The sequence below is a fragment of the Ovis canadensis genome, chromosome 4, assembly GCF_042477335.2.
Source record: "Ovis canadensis isolate MfBH-ARS-UI-01 breed Bighorn chromosome 4, ARS-UI_OviCan_v2, whole genome shotgun sequence".
NCBI lineage: Eukaryota > Metazoa > Chordata > Mammalia > Artiodactyla > Bovidae > Ovis > Ovis canadensis.
This window is the reverse complement of record NC_091248.1, coordinates 79589436-79604161: the sequence shown is the minus strand read 5'-3', so window position 1 is coordinate 79604161 and position 14726 is coordinate 79589436. Positions and strand designations below refer to the sequence as shown.

The 14726-nt window shown below is 42.0% G+C and overlaps 1 protein-coding gene across 1 annotated transcript in view; it reads right to left on the bottom strand.

The window, feature by feature from the left end:
• Positions 1 to 3041: 3041 nt before the first annotated feature.
• Positions 3042 to 14726, bottom strand: part of PDE1C (phosphodiesterase 1C) — a 541038-nt gene continuing 529353 nt past the window's right edge. Inside the window, exon 20 of the mRNA XM_069588072.1 lies at positions 3042 to 5688. The gene's annotated coding sequence lies outside the window, so the exon portion shown is untranslated. The remainder of the gene's footprint in view (positions 5689 to 14726) is intronic.

The window sequence follows — 14726 nt, the reverse complement described above, 5'->3', positions numbered from 1 at the left end:
GAACAGAGCGTGGTGGGCTACAGTCCACGGCGTCACAGAGTTGGACACGACTGAACATGGCACCAGAGTCATGGAACCAGAGTAGGACTCTACAGTTTCATTTTCAGCAGTGCGTATCGGTGTCTGCTGTCCCATTAATTAGTATCCTTTTGCCCTTGTGTCTTAAAGTTTAGAATCCTCTTCTACCAGATGAACCATAAGAGATGCTGCTAAAAGAGCAACAATCATAGATGGATTGTTTCCATGATGGCTGCTTGCCAGGCAAGGTGCTTCTATAAGCACAGATCTGCTGACCCTCTCAGCCAGATGTTCAAAACAAAACACTCCATGGAACATCCACAGAGTCCAAGGTGAATACTGGAATTACCCAAGTGAATATAGCATGCCGCAGTTATTGTCACTTGTTATTTCCAAAAAGCAGGGTTTCATGTTTTTTGAATAAAACAAAAGTATAATGAGTGCTCACAATCTCCTAAATTAGTCTTAAAAACAGATCTTACCATCAGCAAAGGCATACTTTGCAGTATCTATGATACCCCAGGTTCTTCTCTTGCCTCACCTGGCTTTGCCGAGGGCACCCCGGGGCTATGCCTGAGATCAAGCCTGGAGTCAAGTCATTCATCCTCAACTGCCATCCCAAAGGCATTTTCACTTTTAACCTAATTTAACAAATTCTCAATAAATCAAGATGTTGGCCCAATAGGATTTTTTTTTTAAACTGGAAGTGGATACAGAGAATATAATTGACCAAATGAAGTTGGCTGCCGGTGGGAAAACAAATTCAAATCTTGCCAACGAATAAGTGAATTTCCATATGTTTTAGGAATGAATTTGGAGAGAAATCCTAGACTTATGAAGTGGTGGTAATCAACCATCTCTACCCTTTTCCTCTGTCCTATGGGGCCTTGGGGGGTTGGGGGATTAGGGGATTAATAATTGTAATAATGAGAATGTTATATGCTGGCCCTATGTCAAAAGCTCCGTGGATGTGCAGGGGCAAGGTTTAACCAGTTTGCGGTAGGAAGAGGCACTGGAAGGTAGAAAGAGAAGAAAATTAGTATTCTCTGAGCACCTGTGAGTGGCAGTCACTCCCCTAGCCATATGGGGTTGGTATTATAGCCAGATTGGGGAACAAAAAAAACCCCACAGAACTCCTAGGGCTTGGTGGGGAAGCCAGGCAGGGCTTAGAAAATTGAGACACTTATTTATTATTCTTTTCTTACACAGACTGGTCCTGCCTAAGAATTGGATTGTTGTTGTTGTTAACATTATTTGTATTTAATCTGAACATATTCCAAAATTTAAATGGGGGTGTGTGTGAGATCTCACATCTCTAGCCACAGTAATTGGTCTACAGGAAGGGACTTGGGTCTGAGATGAGCCAATCCTAATTCTTTCTTAGGATTTTATTTTATTTTTTACATAGTATTTCTTTCTTTTCTTAAATTTATTTTTAATTGGAAGATAGAATTGGGTTTTATTAAAGAGAAAAGAAAGTCATTTCAGAGCTTTGGTCCGTTAATTTGTGTTTTCAGGAGCACACGTCCTTTGTTTGGCAGAGTGGGTTCATAAGCTTTAAAAATGTCTAGAACTTGTGTGGTATAGGAAATAAGAGGGATAGCTCTGTATATTCACAGGAATTTGAAGTTCAAGAGGGGATTACAGTCTTGGTGGCTTCCCAGGTGGTGCTAGTGGTAAAGAACCCACCTGCCAATGCAGGAGAGACACGGGTTCGATCCCTGGGTCCACTGGAAGATCCCCTGGAGTAGGAAAAGGCAACCCATTCCAGTATTCTTGCTTGGAGAATTCCATGGACAGAGGAGCCTGGTGGGCTACAGTCCATGGGGTCATGAAGAGTCGGACACGACCAAAGTGACAGCACACAGGTCTTGGTAGAAGGAAAACACTGGGAAGATAGAGGTGAGTCCCTGTCTAAGGAACACATGGCCAGGGAGAAACCCTCCACAAAGGCAGACCAGCTGATGTTGGTGTTACATTTTTGATTAGTTGCTTCTTCTGTGTCATCATCTTCAACCTCCCAGAAAAGTCTGTTCTATACAGCGGACTTTCGTGGGTAGAACTTGGGAAGAATAAAGGCAGTGAATGGGGGACGTGAAGTGGGGTGAGCAGGAACAGAATGAAGAGCAGTGAGAGCAGGAAGTAAAATGCAGGGAGATGGGTCAGGGCTTCAGAGGAGGTGGGACATGGGAGTAGAGGTGACCATAATAGATAAAAGACGGAGGCCCTTGGACTCCAAGGTGCAGGAACACACAGGGGAGGGCAGTACCGAGGGCGGGGATGCGGGCTTTCCAACTGAATGTGGAAACATGTACCAAAGAATCAAGTGCAGTGTGAGGCAGCAGCTGATGCCTATGGGAATAACTTGGTGGGTCACACATAGTTAAATGATTAACTTCACTGAAATGGAAGAATGTTAACAACCTATTTGGTCATAGAACTGAAAGGGACATTAATCTTAAACTCAAAAACCTTACTTCTTTTACTGCATTGCACTCTTTCTCCTAGAAATAATAACTTATATTTATTGAGTCCTTACTATACACTCAGCCTTATGTTATGCTGAGGCAGATACTATCATTCCCGTTTTATAGCTAAGGAAACTTAAGTTCAGCAAGAATATAAAACATGGTAAAGATTACAGAGCAAACAAAAGACAGGGCCGAGATTTAATTACAGATTTTTTTTAACCCAAAGTCTCAGTTCTTAATGACAAGCCAGAGAGTTTAGTCTGATGATATAAACTGAGTTGCTAATAACACAGATGGTTACCTATGGACTAGCGCTATTCTTATTCATATTCTCAGTGATTTATTGGCTTTCCAGTGCAGGGAGAAGGAGGGCTCTTTTTCTTTGTTTTTCAAACCATCACCTATACCATCAGGAAGCAAAATGAAAGGGTAAGTTAGACTATTCATTTTGACAAGATATTCAGGACTGAATAGTGCCAAGCATAAGGGAAATCTAGCTCTTTTCAAATGAATCCCAAAATCTGCAGAAGAAAAAGATGACTCACAAGAAAGTTCTTTAAAAGTATCTCTTTATTTGCCAAAAGAATATAATCTGGCATATCTATACAATCCATCATGCAAAAAACATGGTAGGCATTTCATAAGCAATGCAGAATTTCAATATCTGTACACTTGCTCAAATAAAAGATAAAGGCTGAAAAGTGACAGCTTGGGATTAAAGAATGCAGAAGGAGCCAACTTTCTTCCCCAGGATCATGACTTCCAATGCCAAGAAGCACAGCCACAGTGGCAGTTCTACCACTGAAGGTACTGACAGACAGGTGAGGACTGTCACGTGTGGGTTGATCCACTGGAGGCCACAACCTCATGCTTAGTTTCACTGTGTGTCTAAATGGCTCTGGGCAGCAAGCACTAATGTACCTGTATACAAACAAGTGGGCTTCCCAGGTGGCTCAGCAGTAAAGAATCTGCCTACCAATGCAGAAGATGCTGGTTCCATCCCTGGGTTGGGAAGATAGCCTGGAGAAGGAAATGGCAACCCATTCCAGTATTCTTGCCTAGAAAATCCCACAGACAGAGGAGCCTAATAGGCTACAGTCCCTGGGGTCACAAGAGAGTCAGACATGACTTAGCGACTAAACAACAATACAGGTAGGAATTATCTATTGAGTTAACCTAATTCAGGTGGATGAGACTCTACCAGCCTAAGGAAGTAGGCTCAGGCACCAAGCAAGGAGTTAAGAATTACAATTGCTTCCTTAAGGAAGTTACAGTGATTTTCCTTTCTGTATACGAATTAAATTTCCCTGAATACTATCATAAAGCACATTGTAAATAAATTACTCAGTAGCATGATGGGCACTAAACTCTGGTGCTAACTCAACTTGCAAAGCTGTGGTTTATTGGAAATAAACGTGGAGAAAGAGGAGAAAACAAGCCCTTTACAATCAGATCCCAAAGGCTGTGGCTCAGGGCACAGACCTCCCTTTGAGAGGCATCCCAGAGAGTTTTCCTGGCTGTGAGATGCTCGTAGCAACCTCTGTTGTGGACTTATGATTCTCCAGGCTCAGCAATAGCAATCCAAACCCAGTAATCCCTAATCTTCATCATAAAAGGAAAGAGTGGGAGTTGTGAAGCCCACTTTCTAAGTAAGCAAACAGGCTTTTCAAGGTGATGCCATATAGACAGGGCTTGCAACTAGCTATATTCAGGACAGGCCTGGAGGTCAGACCTGCCCGACAACAAACCTGAAGTTTTCCGCTGCACCAGACTATTTCCAAAGGGATCAAAAGCTATTTCTGACTTTGAAACCCTCCTTACCATTTCTGTGAATTTAGTCCCAAAGTAAAAACTCTAGGGAAACTTACTGAAGGGCTAAAAAATGCCACCATACAGAAAGGTAAGTTATAGACTTTCATGCTGCCCACAGCTGTGAGATCAACTGGGCTCCCAAAGAGACTTAGATATGTGGTCTATTGGGAAGATGACCAGAAATTTTACTTAAAGATACTTCTAACCTTATGGAGAAAAATCAGGAAATAAGGAATTCAAATTAGGCTCAGCATTTTATAGTCTCCTGAAGGAGGACCATGAGACTAAACGGACATCTCCTGGGTCAATGTTAAAGCACTCTGAGGCATGGGCATCCCATTGACTCCTGGCATTGTCTACTGTGAGTGAAGATGAAGGACTGGAGGAGAGCAGAGCCAAAATGCATCTCCTCCCAACTCTCCAGTCCCGACAGTGAGGCAATCGGGCATAAGGCTTACAATGAGAAACAAAATAAATACTTGGGAATTCCCTGGCAGGCCAGTGGTTAGGACTCCACACTTTCACTGCCAAAGATCTGGGTTCAATCCCCAGTCAGAGAACTAAGACCCTACAACTCGTGCAGCAAAAAAAGAAAGAATGAAGACAAGGGTCTTTTTTTTTTTCACTTGGACCTGCTTTGTGAAGCCTAAGTTCAGAAGTACCTATGAATACAGCTCATCAGTCCTCCTTTCCCTTTAAGATTGCTTCATTCAGAAGTACAACTTTTGGTTGGAATGCATTTACTTTGAAAATTCTGTTTTTTGATGAATTTTAAATATTCGTATTGAAAATTAGAAACGATGTTTTAAACAGTGCATTTCTTAAAAACAATAATTATTATTAAACCTATATTTTCATTGAGGCAAATTAATTTCCAGGGATGAAAAAAGTGTCAGTGGGCGGAATCTCATTTTTTCTGAACAGGTTGCATCCTTTTAACTTTGGTCCAATTTAGACTTTGAAAGATCTATACCGATAAAAGCCACAGGAGACAACTCTTACTGGTTTGCGGCTAGAGGCTGCCCAAATCCTGTGACTGATGGATCAGAATAGCAAAGGGGAAACTCACATACAGTCTTCACCATGCCTTGGTGGAGTCAACAATGATAGAGCCAGCCTCAAAGGCCTCCAGAGTTCCTGGAGGCATAACCGGCTATGGCTGGTGAGTGGGCAGAGGCAGCTGAGCAGGCCTCTCCTTCACTCCCTCTTCCCCTGGCCTATTTCCTGTTCCAGTTCTGAGAGATGTTCTGAATCTTTTTCATTTTGATCCTCTGATCCAGCATCTTGTACCTTGCAGGATGTTCATCAGTTTTCTTTGGGACTGAAGGTGCATAGGAGCTAGACGCATAAGCAGGGCGTTTAAAGTGACGCAGCGGAGGCTTGATGACTGGAGCCATGCAAAGGAAGACAGACAACGGTTAGCCTCACCAATGACACAGTGTGCCCGAATCCTGTGGGCAACTTCCTGGCCCCGAAACGCGTTTGTTTTCTTTAAAAGCAGGAAACAAATAGGGTTGAACTCTCACTAGAAACCTTATTGCAAATAGATGAATAAGCACGTTCTTACCTTGGCCATTCAATTAAAATAAATAAAGACAATTTCCTAGAGATAGACAGTGATGACGCTAGAATACAAAGATTCTGTGACAATGAATGGATGAATTTAAGGAAGTAAGAGCGAGCAGTGGTGTCACTTTGGGAAAGAGTACAGTAAACACAGGTGAGCACAGCCGTGTTGTTAATCAGCACTTACCACTGCATGTAAGCTTCTGTGGTTGCAAAGCAGCATGTAATCCTGGAGTGCTAATAAGAAGCACATCACCACTGAGAAAATATTCACAACGTCCATGTATAAAGGTCTAGTAACCAGAATATAGAAAGAACTTCTTAAACTCAACAAAAGGAAACAAAAAACCCACTTTAAAAATAAGGGCTTCCCTGGTGGCTCAGTGGTAAAGAATATGCCTGCTTATGCAGGAGACATGGGTTCGATGACTGGTCCAGGAAGATGCCACATGTCGCAGAGCAACAAAGCCCGTACTCCGCAGCTACTGAGCCCGTGCTCTAGAACCTGGGAGCCGCAGCTACTGAGCCCGTGCGCCGCAACTACTGAAGTCCAAGCGCCCGAGAGTCCACGCTCCACAGCAAAAGAAGCAAGCGCAGTGCGAAGCTCACACACCACCACAAGAGAGTAGCCCCTGCCTCCCACAGCTAGAGAAAAGCCCACACAGTGACAAGGCTGGCACAGCCAAAAGGAATACATATTTTTAACAGTAAGTAAATACCAGCAAAAACCTGAACAGACTCCTTGCCAAAGAAGATATACACACAGCCAAAAAGCATGGGCAAAGATGCTCAACAATTTTTGCCATTCAGGAATTGCAAATTAAAATAACAATGATATATATATATACCTACATATCTACTAGGATGTAGTACTGTTGAATGAAAAAAAGCATATATACATCTAATCTTACATTATAAAAACATAAAAGTGTGTGCATAGGAAAATCCGGGAGGACATACATTTAAACCATAGAAGTGGTTATCTCAGAGTAGTATAACATTGCAATTTTATTTCTTTTTGGTTATATACATTTTCTATTTTTTCTACGATGATCAAGTTTCAGTGATCACATTACTAAATTTTTTTTAAAGAAACATACTTTTTTAAGAAAAATCTCCCCTTTTAAATTTTTATTATTTTAAAATATAAATTTATTTATTTTAATTGGAGGTTAATTACTTTACAATATTGTATTGGTTTTGCCATACAGCAACATGAATCCACCACAGGTATATACGTGTTCCCCATCCTGAACCCCCTCCTTCCTCCCTCCCTGTACCATCCCTCTAGGTTATCCCAGGGCACCAGCCCCAAGCATTCTGTATCCTGCATCGAACCTGGACTGGTGATTCGTTTCATATATGATATTATACATGTTTCAATGCCATTCTCCCAAATCATCCCACCCTCTCCCTCTCTCACAGAGTCCAAAAGAGTGTCCTATACATCTGTGTCTCTTTTGCTGTCTCACATACGGGGTTATCGTTACCATCTTTCTAAATTCCATATATATGCGTTAGTATACTGTATTGGTGTTTTTCTTTCTGGCTTACTTTACTCTGTATAATAAGCTCCAGTTTCATCCACCTCATTAGAACTGATTCAAATGTATTCTTTTTAATGGCATACTACTTTAAAAGGAAACATACTATTAAAAGTCTCTTCAACAGAATCAAGTATCAGAGCTATTGAATAAAATCATATATAACAGAAAGTCAGGAAAACTGAGCTTACTCTGAGCTTTAGTCCTAGACCTTTCAGAGCACTCATTGCTGAGTATACTTTTCATAGCCTAGAGATTAATATTCATTCATCAACTTCTTAGAGCACTTTCTGTGTGTCCTGAACAAAAGAGGCAGAAACCTCTGCCCTCATGGGGCTTTCATTCCAGGGACCCCCTCTGAAACCTGTGACTTGTTTAAAGAAGGAAGTGTTCAGTCATAATAACTGATGATATTACTACAGGCTGCATACTACCCACACCAACTTTGCCCTTAGAATTTAGACTAACACATAGTTAAGATCTTCAGCAAACGGTCCTGTAGTGTCATAATAATGTACATACAGAAGAAAGTTTCATTCTATTTCTTGGGGTAAACAAGAGATCACAGCATAAAACTCTCTATGAACAAATATAAAAAGAGTCCTGTTACCCTGGAGAATGGAAGAGAAACAGGTGAGGGCCTCGAATTAAAAGCTGATTGTCCCACATGTCTGGGCTAGCTGATATACTGCTCGTTAAGTCACAACCCCTCTCCATATTCATTCTATTTTCACTACTCAGCATGAACCCAGCCAAAGTATTATTGCATTTCCCACTTCTCAGCATGAAGAAACATTTACCGTTTGCTAGAATTCTGATTGTCAGAACAGAAACTCTCCTTGCCACTGGAGCTGCTGCAAATAGTCGGACCCGCTGATAGAGATTGGCTCCCCACAGAGACTGTGGCAATACTCGTGCCTGCTGTCACCCTCACTCAAAATGTGGGAAAAAAGAAGAATTCATCAGTGCTGTTTGTACACACTGATTGCCTTCCCCCTCTACAGGGGAATGTGATTTGATGACAGGGCAAAACAGCAGCACCTGGGAGGAGCACAGGACCTTTCTTGATTTTAATGAGGACCTTTCTTCTGGGATGATGCTGTGGCCACTTAAGGACTCTTCATCTTTTGGCTATTCCTGAGCTATTTCTGGAAGGGGGGTCGGTCCTTTCCCTTTCAATGACTGGATGCCTCCCACAGTTGAACCCAAGCAGTAGTGTTACAATCTTCCTCTACTTACCCACCCCCAAACCCTCCCCACTCAGGCAGAGAAGAACCAAACTGGGAACAGAACCCCCTTCCCTTCATATGCTTGATTATCAGCAATTTGGACCTTTTCCCTCTTGGGGACACAAAGTCTGCCGTCGTCTTCTAGAGCAATTTACTTGGAGAAAATTACCTCATTAGCTAATGCATATTTGACAAAGGCAAATATCTGCAGTGAACTTGGGAAAGTCATTCTCTATATTACTGAGTACTTTCAAGCGTGCTTAGGAAAAGAAAAGTTCCAGACAAAAACTGATGCATCATCCTTTATTTGACACTTAACACACAATGTTTGTTTTCCATAGAAGTGATGCTCCTTTAGGAGTTTTAGTCCTCATTTGTTTAAATCTTATTTTTTCATAAACGCAACGGTGTTTTCATTCTCATTCATTCTTTTTCATTCCTCCCAGAGTGTCTATGACTTTCACCCTTTCCCCTGCCAGCATCAACCTTTTATTCTGTCTGTCTCTAAGACCCCTTGGCTCAGTAGCTACCTTCCCCCCCACCTCCACCATAGGAAACTAATGCAGAGAATTCTTCAGAAAATAGATAGAGATTTATTCACATATTGAATTAATATAGCTGTTGGTTGGATTCAGATGTAGAAATATGAATGAAGTTTTTTGAGTTGCTTGTTTGATTGTGTATACTGATTCTCCAAGTACCCTTCAATCAAGTTGCAAATGTGGTCAGCATTGCTGGGGGAGCAAGGGGTTCCTCAGTCAAATGTAACTGGGTTAAACTAGTATGATCATGGCAGGACTTCTCCAAGACCTAACTGAAGGTGGCGTGGGTTGTGAATCCCTAAGAACACCCAGTGGCATGTGGTTTTCTCAATTTCATTAGGCTAAGGAGCCCCCTTTATCAGGAGCATGCCACTCTTTCACAAAGACTGGGTTGTTAATTCATCATTCCTACTGCTATCATATCATATCATATCATGTATTTTATTAATTCAGCATGCCCTGTTGTCTGCACAGAGAGCAGGCAGAAAGAATGGTGGATAGTACTCATCTAATCTAGGTGCAGCCCAATTTCTGTGGTTAAATCAAAATCTGCATTAGAACTCAACTCTGTGTGTTTGGTTCCCCATAACTGCAGTGCCATCTTTTGGAACCCACTGCATTGGCGGCAGCAGCAACTTGGAGAATTTCTGAAATTTGCTGCAGAGCACTGCCTCCAAAGACAGCAACTTGGTTCACTTTTAGCTTCTGAAAAATTCTAACATTGGTACCTTAAAAAAAAAAAAAAAGAAAGAAAGAAAACAGAAGTGTTGAGCATGTGTTTTCTTCTCTTTCAAAGATAATGCCATTACATGATCTTGAAAAAACCTGGACACATTTTCTCTTCATTTACACATACCACATACACTAAAACTAACAAGGTAAAAAATAATCTTTTGTTGCCTCCTAAATGCTGTTTCACATGGAGAACAAAATCCCCTTGCCACACATTCCCTTTCTGAAATCCATGTCTCTTGGTATCTATCTGAAATTTGATGCTGAGTCCTTATAAAAATGTATAAAAATCATCCATGAGTTTTGAATTGCAAGGGATTGACATGTTAAAATTCATTCTATGGAGGATGGAATGTTGTAAGAACTGAGTCTGTGATTTTTATTTCAGGATCTCCGATGATAAAATTATATATCTGACATACATCATATACTAGGCATGATGCAAAGAATTTAATATGAACCAGCCTTTAATCTTCACTACAATCCAACAGGGAGGCACTATTATCACCTTCTTTTTGAGTGAGGAAACTGAGGTGTAAAGAGCTTAAGAAAAAGTTTACACACACATGTTGGAAGTCTTGATTCTGGGTTCACAGCCAAGTGGTCTGAACTCAGACCTCCAATATTTAAAATAACCTGAGACCTAAGTTCAGGGTGAGTTTTAATGACTACCATAATAAATTAAAATATATCCGAGTATGTATCTGTGATACATAGGATTCCTGAGCACCCTTATTAGTAACCATAATCATATTTCCCCCAAAGCAAAAGCAAATCACACCCCATTAATACATTTGTGTGGTAATGGCTCAGGGAGGAACCACATAAAGGTCATGGCTAACAACCTCTTACATAATAGTTGCTTTTGTCTCTTCCCTCAGCTATGCAGGGTTGGGAGGCTAACAGCAATTCCAGAAGTCTGAGCATGGGAGACAAGCTTTCAAGTTAGGGGAGCCCCACAATCTTGAATGAAAATTTTAACTTGGTGGTTCTCACCCTTCACTGCATATGACAACCACCTGGGGAGCTTTAAAAAATCTTGAGTATATATGGAAGCAACTTAAATGTACATCAACAGAGGAATGGATAAAGAATATGTGGTACATATAACAATGGAATATTACTCAGCCAAAAAAAGAAATGAAATTGGGTCATTTGTGGAGACGTGGATGGACCTAGAGAGTGACGTGCAGAGTAGAGTAAGTCAGAAAGAGAAAAACAAACATCACATATTAACACATATATGTGGAATCTAGAAAAATGGTGTAGATAATCTTATTTGCCAAACAGAAACAGAGATACAGATGTATGTGTATTAAAGGGAAAGAAGGGAAGGGAGGAACTGGGAGATTGGGACTGACACACGTATACAATTGATTTGCTGTTGTTCAGTCACTCAGCTGTGTCTGACTCTTTTGCAACCCCCATGGACTATAGGCCACCAGGCCCCTCTTTCTGCGGCAAGAATACTGGAGTGGGTTGCCATTTCTTCCTCCACGGGGGCTTCCTGACCCAAGGATTGAATCCATGTCGCCTGCATAGACTGGCAGATTCTTTACTGCTGAGCCACCAGGGAGAACAAGGTCCATCTAGTCAAAGCTATGGTTTTTCCAGTAGTCATGTATGGATGTAAGGGTTGGACTATAAAGAGAGCTGAGCACCGAAGAATTGATGCTTTTGAACTGTGGTGCTGGAGAAGACTCTTGAAAGTCCCTTAGACTGCAAGGAAATCAAACCAGTCAATCCTAAGGAAATCAGTCCTGAGTGTTCATTGAAAGGACTGTTGCTGAAGCTGAAACTCCAATACTTTAGCCACCTGATGGGAAGAACTGACTCATTGGAAAAGACCCCTATGCTGGGAAAGATTGAAGGTGGGAGAAGGGGACGATAGAGGATGAGATGGTTGGATGGCATCACCAACCTGATGGATATGAGTCTGAGCAAGTTCTAGGAGTTGGTGACAGATAAGGAAGCCTGGTGTGCTGCAGTCCACAGGGTCATAAAGAGTCAGACGTGACTGAGCAGCTGAACTGAACTGAATGAGAATATAGTGTATAGCACCAGGAACTCTACTTAATACACTGTGGTGACCTGAATGGGAAGGAAATCCAAAAGCGAGGGGACACAGGTATAGGTATGGCTGATTCATTTTGCTGTACAGTAGACTAATGCAACATTGTAAAGAAACTATACTCCAATAAAAATTAATTTGAAAAAGTCCTGGGTACCCCAGACCCACAAAAGCAGAATCTACTGGGGCTGGGTGTCAGGTTGGGGCCTCAGGAGTTTCTAAATCTCTTCCGAAAATTCCACGGTGCAGGAGTTTGCAAACTACTGTTTTAGTCTCATCAATCTTCCCCTTCCTCATCTTCACAAAGCAAACAACACCAATAATATTTTAGACATTGCAAGTGTTCTGTAAACTGTAATAGCTGGCTGGGGCTCTTGCTATAGTCTGATCACAACAAACTGCCTGGTTGGGAAGGAATCCTTTATGCAGCATTTAAAGTTACTTGTGGTCTTTGAAATTGTGCTTTTTTTTTTCCTCTCTCTCTCTCCTACTGGCATAGGTTTTTCTTCCTGTTGGGTCTACCATGAAGACAAAGCTCTGAGAAATGAAAAAATAAAAAGGCTCTTTTTGTTGGGAAAAACAACTTTGAGGCTATCACTTGAGAACTGTGAGGAAGTCCACATTAAGAAGAGCCAATATTCAGAGTCAGCAATCTTTTCTAAACACATTGAAAACTTGGAAAAGCAAAGAGTAAGACCAAAGAGTATGTTCCTAGGGTCTGACTAAGGGATGAGAGTAACAGTGGGAGCTTTGACGTTACAGAGACCTGGTTTTAAAGCCTCCTTTATGCCCCCCAGCTATTTGATTTGGGGCAAACACTTCCCCTCTGGAAGCCTCCCTTTTTCCCTATGAATAACAACATTATACACCGAACAGGGCTCCTTGGAAGGACTCGGCGAGATGTGGCATGTGAAGGATGATCACGGTGTCTGGCACAAAAGAAGGCCTTCAGTGAGGGGCAACTTTTATCATCATCATTGTTATTATAGTGACAGCGACTGAATCTGAGGGAACTGCTGGTTGCTAAGGGGAGACTAAACCCAGAGTGAACGGAGATCCTAAAGGACTGCGGACCGGGCACTGCCATCCGTGATCTCAGGCTGGTGGAAAGGGGCTGCTCACTCCTCCGGTCCTGCCCAGAGAATCAGCCTGATATCAGTCTTGGCTCTGGATTTGTCTTCCCTCTGGACTCTTTCTAGCTTCCTTTTAGGACATCTTGTCAGAGCAGCTGCATTCCAAACCTGACTCATGCCAGATTCTGATCGAGGCAACCATGCTGACTTGCCTGGTATGAATTAACTGCGTTCTGAAGATGAGCTCATGGGAACACACACAATCAGCCAAAAGCCTCCTCTCACTGCTAACATCAGCTCCATGGAGCGCAGAATCAAGATGGGTTCATCCCAATTCCAGAGGCAGAAACACACCTTTTATCACTAGCGGTGTGGCTGAATTGGTTTTCATAGCTGGTCTTTTCCTTAAGGGGAAGGTGGAAGATGTTCATTTTTTCACCAGAGCAGGAGATTTGGTCCTCGTTCAATACTTAGGCTTCCCAGCAGACAGTTTTGAAAATGAAAGTGAAATAGAACAACTTTTTGTGAAGCCGGGCCTTTGCTGTTTAAGGAGCCTGGTAGCCTGTCTTCTGCACATTTCAGTGTCCTTAACATCCATTCTCTCATTTGTGGTCACCCTCCCCCACCCTGGAAGGAGGGTCAGATTCAGTTCTATCTCTGCCCCCATATGACTGGGATGTATAATTTCAGTTTTCCATTATAAAAACACAGAGACAATAACACTCATGGCAGAGGCCAGAGTGAGAATGGCAAGAAACCAGCACGTGAGAGACAGCCAACACAGCACAGACACAAAGTAGGTGCTCACCCAGTATCAGCTTCCATCCTGTTCCTCAGAGGAAGATCCTGCATTTTGGGAATTATCTGGAAGGTTTGCACTTGTCAGGAAAACTCAGTAACAGCATACTTCCCCGGTTAGAGTAATTCCTTTGTCTCCTCAAGACATGAAAGCAGTATATGAAGGCCAGGCTCATAGATGTCCTTTCTTTTTGTAGAAATTCACTCTTACAGCATGAACCCAACCGGAAAATTACTCTTAAACCATGCACATTAGATGTAGTGTTGTCTAAGGTGAGGGTCTATTCCTAAACTCTTCAAAGTGTAGTTTATATTAAAATTAGAATAATTAAACCCTACGTCTATGTCAGAAAAGACTCAGGCTCTCCAAGGACTTTTCCTCAAGAAAATGAGAATATTAACTACTATTTCCATATCTGAAACTCACAGAGCCAGGAGCACAGGAGATAGGAAGCCTGCTGTTGGAGAAGCTAGTCAGAAAAAGCCCAGTTGACACTGCCTGAACCGAATAACCAAACCTGCATTTTTAGATCCTCTGAGAACCACGTGAAATACACAGAGGAAAGATAAACCATCTAGTTGTATTGCCCTTCATCCAACCTGAAGCTGTTTGCTTCCTCCCACAGTTCTCAACCCTGGATGCCCATCAGATCACCTGGAGAGCTTCAGATTTACTGATTCCTAAGCCCAACCTCCAAGAGTCTCAGAAGTAATCTGCTGTTCTAAGGTGAAGCCCATGCATCAGTATGTTTGTGATACCCAGTGATTCTAACTCATAGCCAGACTGAGAAACTCTTGTTTCAGGGACTGAGTTTGTTTTGAGAATAAGTCAGCCTGTACTTAAGTTTTGAGGGCTGCTTGGGGTAGCTA